At 46.6% G+C, this 9560-nt stretch overlaps 1 protein-coding gene across 1 annotated transcript in view; it reads left to right on the plus strand.

The window, feature by feature from the left end:
* The window catches only part of LOC126267873 (dendritic arbor reduction protein 1-like), a 1078567-nt gene that overhangs the window by 1063239 nt on the left and 5768 nt on the right, over positions 1-9560 (plus strand). The gene's annotated exons all lie outside the window — the stretch shown is intronic.

Consider the following 9560-nt stretch of genomic DNA (forward strand, 5'->3'; position numbering starts at 1 on the left):
AAGAAGTAAAACTGTGAAGGTGAGTGGTGAGTTGTGCCTGGATAACTAGCGCAAGCGTCATGTAAAGCTGGAGCAACCGACCGCGAAAAACAGGATTTCGTATGCAGCCAGTAGCGAGATCGACAAGTGAGGGTACACCGTGACAAAGTCTTGGCCTCGCCTCGAAAAAGACAAGGTTCCGGGTGCGAATTCTGGCCCATCCCACGTTTCTTTAAACTGTCAGGAAATATCAGTACGCGGAGTGACGAAAATTGAACACCGGTATCTGGCAAAGCAACCTTACCCGAAATGTCTTAAAACAGGGATTTCTGGATCAAAACATATTGCACTACTGGCCATTAAAATTCCTACACCACGAAGATGACGTGCTACAGACACGAAATTTAACCGACAGGAAGAAGGTGCTGTGATATGCAAATGATTAGCTTTTCAGAGCATTCACACGAGGTTGGCGCTGGTGGCGACACCTACATCGTGCTGACGTGAGGAAAGTTTCCAACCGATTTCTCATACACAAACAGCAGTTGGCCGGAGTTTCCTGGTGAAACGTTGTTGTGGTGCATCGTGTAAGGAGGAGAAATGTGTACCATCACATTTCCGACTTTGATAAATGTCGGAATGTAGCCTATCGCGGTTGCGGTTAATCGTATCGCGACATTGCTGCTCGCGTTCGTCGAGATCAAATGGCTGTTAGCAGAATATGGAATCGGCGGCTTCAGGAGGGTAGTACGGAACATCGTACTGGATCCTAATGGCCTAGTATCCTTAGCAGTCGAGATGACATGCATCTTATCCGCATGGCTGTAACGGATCGTGCAGCCACGTCTCGATCCCTGAGCCAACAGATGGGGACGTTTGCAAGACAACAACCATCTGCACTAACAGTTCGACGACGTTTGCAGCAGCATGGACTATCAGCTCGGAGACCATGGCTGCGGTTACCCTTCACGCTGCATCACAGACAGGAGAGCCTGGGTGCACGAATTTTTTCGCATGCATCCAGGTGCTATTTACGGCATCATGATGGTCCCATCCGTGTTTGGTGACATCGCGGAGAACGCAAGTTGGAAGCGCGTACTCGTCATAGACATACTGGCGTATCACCCGGCATCATGGTATGGGGTGACATTGGCTACACGCCTTGGTCACGTCTTATTCGCACTGACGGCACTTTGAACAGTGGACGTTACATTTCAGACGTGTCACGACCCGTGACTCTACCCTTCATTCGATCCCTGCGAAACCCTACGTTTCAGCAGGATAATGCACAACCGCATTTTGCAGGTCCTGTACGGGCCTCTGTGGATACAGAAAGTGTTCGACTGCTGCCGTGGCCAGCACATTCTCTAGATCTCTCACCAACTGAAAACGTCTGGTCAATGGTGGTTGAGAAACTGGCTCGTCACAATACGCCAGGCACAACTCTTTGATGAACTGTGGTATCGTGTTGAAGCTGCATGAGCAACTATACCTGTACAAGCTCTGTATGACTGAATGCCCAGGCGTTTCAAGGCCGTTATCACGGCCAGAGGTGGTTGTTCAGGGTACTGATTTATCAGGATATATGCACCCAAATTGCGTGAAAACGTAATCAAATGTCAGTTCTAGTATAATATATTTGTCCACGAATACCCGTGTATCATCTGCAATTCGTCTTGCTGTAGCCATTTTAATGGCAGGTAGTGTACATGTGAATTGGCCGCCACCACCAGGACATCATTGGTTTTTGGAATCAAACTCATTGATATACATAGGCTTCTTCAGCTGGTATCAGTCTCATCAAAATCCTCCTGGGTGTACTTTAAAATGATAAACTATGAAGAAATGCTGATAGAAATTGAACAAGTCCTTTCGCGTCCTGTGGGGATCAGGATATACACTACTGGCCATTAAAATTGCTACACCAAGAAGAAATACAGATTTTAGACGGGTATTCATGGACAAATATATTATACTGGAACTGACATGTGATTACATTTTCACGCTATTTGGGTGCATACATCCTGAAAAATCACTACCCAGAACAACCACCTCTGGCCGTAATAACGGCCTTGATACACCTCGGCATTCAGTCAAACAGACCTCGGATGGCGTGTACAGGTACAGCTGCCCATGCAGCTTCAACACGATGCCACAGTTCATCAAGCGTAGTGATTGGCGCATTGCGACGAGCCAGTTGCTCTGCCACCACTGACCAGACGTTTTCATTGGTGAGAGATCTGGAGAATGTGGTGGCCACAGCAGTAGTCGAACATTTCTGTATCCAGAAAGGCCCGTGCAGGACCTGTAACATGCGGTTGTGCATTGTCCTGCTGAAATGTAGGGTTTGGCAGGGTAGAGCCACGGGTCGTAACACATCTGAAATGTAACGTCCACTGTTCAAAGTCCCGTCAATGCGAACAGTAGGTGACCGAGACGCGTAACCAACGGCAGCCCATACCACCACGCCGGGTGATACGCCAGTATGACGATAACGAATACACGCTTCCAATGTGCGTTCACAGCGAGATCGCCAAACACGGATGTGACCATCATGATACTGTAAACAGAACCTGGATTCATCCAAAAAAAAATGACGTTTTGCCATTCGTACACCCAGGTTCGTCGTTGGGTACACCATCGCAGGCGTTCCTGTGTGTGATGCAGCGTCAAGGGTAACCGCAGCTGATAGTCCATGCTGCTGCAAATGTCGTTGAACTGTTCGTGCAGATGGTTGTTGTCTTGCAAACGTCTCCATCTGTTGACTCAGGGATCGAGACGTGTCTGCACGATCTGTTACAGCCATGTTGATAAGATGCCTGTCATCTCCACTGCTAGTGATACGAGGCCGTTGGGATCCAGCACGGCGTTCCGTATTACCCTCCTGAACCGACCGATTCCATATTCTGCTAACAGCAATTGGATCTCGACTAACGCTATCTGCAATGTCGCGATACGATAAACTGAAATCGCGATAGGCTACAATCCGACCTTTATCAAAGTTGGAAACGTTATGGTACGCATTTCTCCACCTTACACGAGGCATCACAACAGCGTTTCACCAGGCAACGCCGGTCAACTACTGTTTGTGTATGAGAAAATGGTTGGAAATTATCCTCATGTCAGCACGTTGTAGGTGTCGCCACCGGCGCCAACCTTGTGTGAACGCTCCGAAAAGCTAATGATTTGCATATCACAGCATCTTCTTCCTGTCGGTTAAATTTCGCGTCTGTAGCACGTCACCTTCGTGGTGTTGCTATATTAATGGCCGGAGGCAGTACTAGTGCTCCGACATCCGTGCTGGAGCGTCACCCGAGCGCACCTAGGCCGGAGTTCGAAGACCCTGGCTGCCGGCGGCCGCGAGGGTCCGCCGTTTGGCATGCGCGACGGCGGCGGCGACGGCGGCGGCGGCGGCGCGCGGCGGCGCGGATGGCCACGGCGCATGCGCGTGCGAGCCGCCGCTTCGTATGCCGTCCGCGCCGGCGCCGCACGCCTGGTACGCGGGCTGGGACGCTTGTCGCGGCGGAGGAGGGGGGGGGGGGGGAATAACCGAAAAAAAAGAAAAACGGAGAATAATGGTAGGCGGGGCGGGCGGTGACGGGCGGCTGCCGAATCCGGCCCGCGCCGGCCACTTGCCAAGGGGTGCTGGCGGAATACGCGCGCACGCGACCACTGCAGACGAGCTGCGAAAACACAAGTCTTCTCGCCGTTTCCGCCGACCGCCCGCGGCCGCCGCCAAACTACTGCGCGAATTACACATGCCGCCGGCCCGGAATTGGCAATGACGGAGGCCTGTCAGCACATGCAAAAGAGCGGCCGGCCGGTTATCGGCGAATCTCCAATCGACGAAGCCGATCGTTGGAGTCCGACCAAGAATCTCTTGGATGCAAACTAGTTTCGCGTTGCTCTGCCTGACACGTAGAGGTCACGTCACGCAGTGAATGGCAAAGTGCTAAACTGTAGCATACTTCCATAGACAAGGGAGCGGCATGGCTGCAAATTAGTGGGGAGGGGGCATTCCTGACGTCCTTTCACAGTTTAAGAACGTATGCTATTAGCGGAACAAAACGTTAATTGGAAATTTGGTGACTTTACCACCACCACATCGATACTAAACAAAGGATATTTATTTATGTTGTTTGTAAAACAATTCATTGAAAATCGATAAATGTGTGAAAATGATAGTTACATTTCCAGAATGAGATTTTCACTCTGCAGCGGAGTGTGCGCTGATATGAAACTTCCTGGCCGATTAAAACTGTGTGCTGGACCGAGACTCGAACTCGGGACCTTTATCTTTTGCGGGCAAGTGCTCTAGCATCTGAGCTACCCAAGCACGACTCACGCTCAGATGGTAGCTCAGATGGTAGAGCACTTGCCCAAGACAAAGGTACCGAGTTCGAGTCTCGGTCCGGCACACAGTTTTAATCTGCCAGTAAGTTTTATAATAAAATTGTTCTTTATGTCTGATGTTGGAAATGATGTTTACGTTACGAGTTCTGTTTCACGCATTTTCATTTCCCTCTTTGTTTTCCGAAGATTCAGCACGGGCTGTTTTCCTGTGAACGCTTGCATTTCTACTTCTAGCTAATTTCTTTGCTCTTGTATTACCAAAACTGAGCAGTCTGTGTTTCCAGAGGTACTATATCGAAACACACTGCAGCGAAGAAACCGTCAGACCTACAAACTGAATTATTCAGCAAGTAAATAAGGGCCTAACAAATCGCAAGCATGTGAAAAAATTGTGTTGAATACTTTATTTCTGTATTTCCTGGCCGGGCGAGCGGTTCTAGGCGCTTCAGTCCGGAACTCAGCTGCTGCTACGGTCGCAGGTTCGAATCCTGCCTCGGGCATGGATGTCTGTGATGTCCTTAGGTTAGTTAGGTTCAAGTAATTCTAAGGGACTGATAACCTCAGATATTAAGACCCATAGTGTTTAAAGCACCATTTTTTTTTGTATTCCCTGCGGGGCCAGTTAATTTTGCTGCATTATACTTATTTTATTGTATATTATTTTATTACTTTATTTCGTTACGTACAGACGTAGACTGTTAGACAACCACTCTTTTATTCTTCCGTCGACATTATGCCTTGGATGAAAGGTGACATCGCCGACGGGGAAGACATCAAGTATGAAGGGATGCAGATGGTTCGCGGCTGTCATTGTGTTTTCTATTAGTACCACAGATCCCACCCATGCCTAGGAGAATGTCTCCCATGGCATAATACTGTCCCCACCAGCCTGTGTCCTTCCCGCGCTAAACCTTTCGACCCGCAGTTCTCGTCGATGATGGCGTTTGTGGAGACAGCCATCGACCTAGTGTAGCAAAAACGTGATTTACCCGAAGAGCCGACACGTTTCCATTGATCGACCGTCGAATCCTGATGACGCCCTGCCCAATGTAATAGTAACTGACGATTTAGGTCGGTCAACATTTCAATAAATAGGATGGTCTGCCATGTTCAACAGTTTACGATGAACGGTGTGCTCCGAAACACTTGCGCGTGCACCAACATGCTCTTTCGGCAGAGATGCCACAGATCACCGTCTATCCTACTTTACCAAGCAGACACCACGTTCTCTGAAAAGTCGTGGAAGTTCAACCTTTTAGCGCCGGGTGGTGGTTTCGCGTTCCTTCTACCGCTTCCCGTAGACGCAACGACAGCAGCACATGATCATTCGACCAGCTTCGCCGTTTTCGAGAGACTCGTTCACTGACTCTGCTTAACAATAATCTCCACTTTGTCAAAGTCGCTTTCCTCGATGGACTTCCCATTTGCTACCAGTATTTTTGCTAACGTGATCCTCCGTCTGTGTCTGATGCGCTTACAGTGAGTCCAAAAAGTATTTGTCTAGCTGTAATTTTTTTTAAAAAACTAAGTATATCTAACGTGAAAGGAAGGGAACAAAATGTGATCATCCAATCATATGCAACGAACCTTGGTAAGTTATTTTTATTGATGGACAAGGAAATAAATACATCCATAGCGATAGCAAATTTCACAAAATGGAGAATTTATTCAAGGGCTACTTCAAGAAGTATTCGTCCTCTCACATTTTTTTTAAAATGTGCAATCTCAATATATCATTTCAATTACAAAAATTAATAATTAGTGTGGTTTCCCTTTGCTGCTACTATTGGTTGTAGTCGTCTGGGGATCGACTTGATCAAGTATGCCGTCAGCGAGTCTGGAATTTTGTCCCATTCTTCTTAAAGTGTTTCTTTTAAGTCTCTCTTCTTACAAATGTGTCTTCTCCTGATGCTATCTTAGAGTGCTTCCCAAAGGTGTTCAATTGGATTAATGTCTGGGCTCTGAGGAGGGCTGTTAAGTTGTTTGCGGTATTTTACAGGAGCCGCAGCCTTGTATTTAGAGCCGTATGCTTTGGGTCGTTATCTTGTTGAAAAAAGGTAATATCCTTGCAGACCTAATTTTTCGGCGCTAATATTCAGACTGCTGATAAACTTATCCATTGTACCTTCTAAGAAATGTAATTTCCCAACACATGCAGCACTTATACAACCCCACACCATCAAGAGCCACCACTGTGTTTAACCGTTGGCACAAGATTGCGTGGCAACATCTCCACATTCCTCTTACGCCACACCATTCACCTGCCATACCACCCGAATACGTTATATTTACTCTATTCCAGAAGTCTTTCTTTTTGAATCTATGTTCCATCGCGAAATGAATACGTTTCCAACGATTCTGTTCACTGACTCAATATTTCTTGCGCGCTACCCGGCCATGATACCCACACGTTTTGAAGGTATTTCTGATTGTGTTGGCACATACCTTCTTTCCCCTAGACTCTAACTCCCCAGCCAACTTAGGAGAGCTGATTTTACGTTTCTTCTTCATTTCCATCACGATAGCTCTCACGTTTGCATCAGTCAAAGTGTGAGGGCGTCCGGTACCTAGTTGCTTTCTTAATGATTTTGTTGCCCAAAATCGATCTATTATCAATTGAACCATGGATCTAGACCCACCGACTGCTTTTGCAGTCTCGTAAGAAGGTTTTCACTCATTATGTAAGCGCAGAATAAGTTTCTTGTCGATCAGCGTCGTCTCAGTACCCTTTAAGCCGTCGGCACACGGAGAACGTTGAGCATTGAGCATGCCGTGGTTCTGACGTCATAGCGTGGAATAGCACGTTGGGGAGTCTTTCCGAACGTGCAGAGCAATGTCTGGCATGTCACATATTCTGAGCGTGCGTCTGAGCGTTGACCAATGAGATGGCACCACGCTACCTACGTCACACGCACGCCGTCTCTCTTCAGTTCAGAGTTTTAATACACCGTATTGGCATTCATTTCAAGCCTATATGTATATATGCCGTTTCTGAGCACCTGCAAATTGAGAATCACTGGAAAACCCGTTGCTAACTGTGTCATTCGTTCCAATAAAACCATGAGAAACATCATATTACTGGCAAAAGTATTATTATAACTTGCGTATTATGAGAGTAGGCTATTTGAAGGCAGCGACGCACTGAAGAGTCACCCAGAACGCATTATTCTTGGTCAATTTGTTACAATTAAATTTCAATTAGTAACATATCTACGATTAAGGTTTTCAGCAAGGGGTAAAATAAAATGATTAGTTATTAAGTGTGTGTTATTGATTTAACGCCGGCGAAGTAACTCAGCGTGTTCGGTCAGGAAGTTCGCTGCCCTCTGTCATGAAAAAACTGAGTTAATGATGGACGGAAAACGGAAACGGGTGTCTTGCGACGTCCACCCCGAGCAGATACAACGAACGAAAACGAACAAAATGAGATTTTAAAAAAAGCGTAATGAGTAGCGTCGCTGCCTCTGTATAGAGATGTATGTTGGGACGGTGGTTCACGTCCTGACGTTTCCAAATTTTTTTCCCTAACATTCTCGTTTTCATTAGGTTCTGATACTTTATTATTAGTTTAATATAAGTATATACTATAATATTTGATGTTATGGTATAAGTTCATCTTTTGTTTGAGGCGTTAATTTGTTCGATTGGCTTAATCTACAGGACAGCTTGCGCTACTTGTATAAAGATATTCTGCTCTTTTTTCTTTTACGCTTTGTAAGTCACATGTTGCAAAGATTCTGCTGCCCGTATCTCGTGGTCATGCGGTAGCGTTCTCGCTTCCCACACCCGGGTTCCCGGGTTCGATTCCCGGCGGGGTCAGGGATTTTCTCTGCCTCGTGATGGCTGGGTGTTGTGTGATGTCCTTAGGTTTAAGTAGTTCTCAGTTCTAGGGGACTGATGACCATAGATGTTAAGCACCATAGTGCTCAGAGCCAAAGATTCTCCTACTGGGTAGCAACAGTGATCAAGTAAGACTGACCTTGGGGTTTTACTAAAATGTGGAAATGATGAAATAATAAACATTATTTGTTATTCTCATGCGGAGAAGTATTCCAAATTTGTAGCTCACTGTTTGTAATGGAACTTTTGTAAGCCTGTGTCCTTATTGATTGGACAGTGTACTTTCCTTTTCGTGGACGATGGAGGAAATGTGCGTTTTAATAGAGCTAACGTGGGAATTTTACGCAGGCCCGTTGAGTAAACAGTGTGACTTTCGAACTAGAAACATCCCTCAACTGCCGCTGGAGTGCGTTGCGATCGCGTATACCATGTTGGGGCCCACTTACCGTGTGCACGTGTCGCATCGTTCCTGAGCGTTCAGCAGCACGATGAACTTGGCACGCTCAACGTTAACGATCGATAGCACGGTCGTTGTGTCGACGGGTTTACGGCCCATAGCGGTAACTGCACTGTATGGGTGCCGTTCAGAACCAGAACAGGCGATAGAGTGGGGCCGGGTACGGTTGACTCTAGTGTGTGCCGGGAGCCAGCGTTATAGTTTAATGACTGCGTGCGGAATTTCGGCATGTTCAGATAGTGGATGAATATTTTATGAACTAGCTCTTGTATTACATTTTCTGTTTTGCTGAACTTGCTCTCGATTTGGATGCATGTCTTTCCTTTATTTTCAACAAAAAAAGACTTACCGAGGTATTTTGTTTTCTAAAAGATATGCAGCTAGACGAATAGTTTTTGGACACTTTATACAGGGTATTACAAAAAGGTACGGCCAAACTTTCAGGAAACATTCGTCACACAAAAATAAAGAAAAGATGTTATGTGGACGTGTGTCCGGAAACGCTTAATTTCCATGTTAGAGCTCATTTTAGTTTCGTCATTATGTTCTTCCACCTACTCTGAATGGAGCATGTTATCATGATTTCATACGGGATGCTCTACCTGTGCTGCTAGAACATGTGCCTTTACAAGTACGATACAACATGTGGTTCATGCACGATGGAACTCCTGCACATTTCAGTCAAAGTGTTCGTACGCTTCTCAACAACAGATTCGGTGACCGATGGTTTGGTAGTGGCGGGCCAATTCCATGGCCTCCACGCTCTCCTGACCTCAACCCTCTTAACTTTCATTTAACGGGGGCATTTGAAAGCTCTCGTCCACGCAATCCCTGTACCAAATGTAGAGACTCTTCGTGCTCATATTGTGGAAGGCTGTGATACAATACGCCATTCTCCGGGGCTGCATCAGCGCATCAGGGATTCCATGGG

This window comes from Schistocerca gregaria, chromosome 4 (genome assembly GCF_023897955.1).
Source record: "Schistocerca gregaria isolate iqSchGreg1 chromosome 4, iqSchGreg1.2, whole genome shotgun sequence".
Lineage (NCBI taxonomy): Eukaryota > Metazoa > Arthropoda > Insecta > Orthoptera > Acrididae > Schistocerca > Schistocerca gregaria.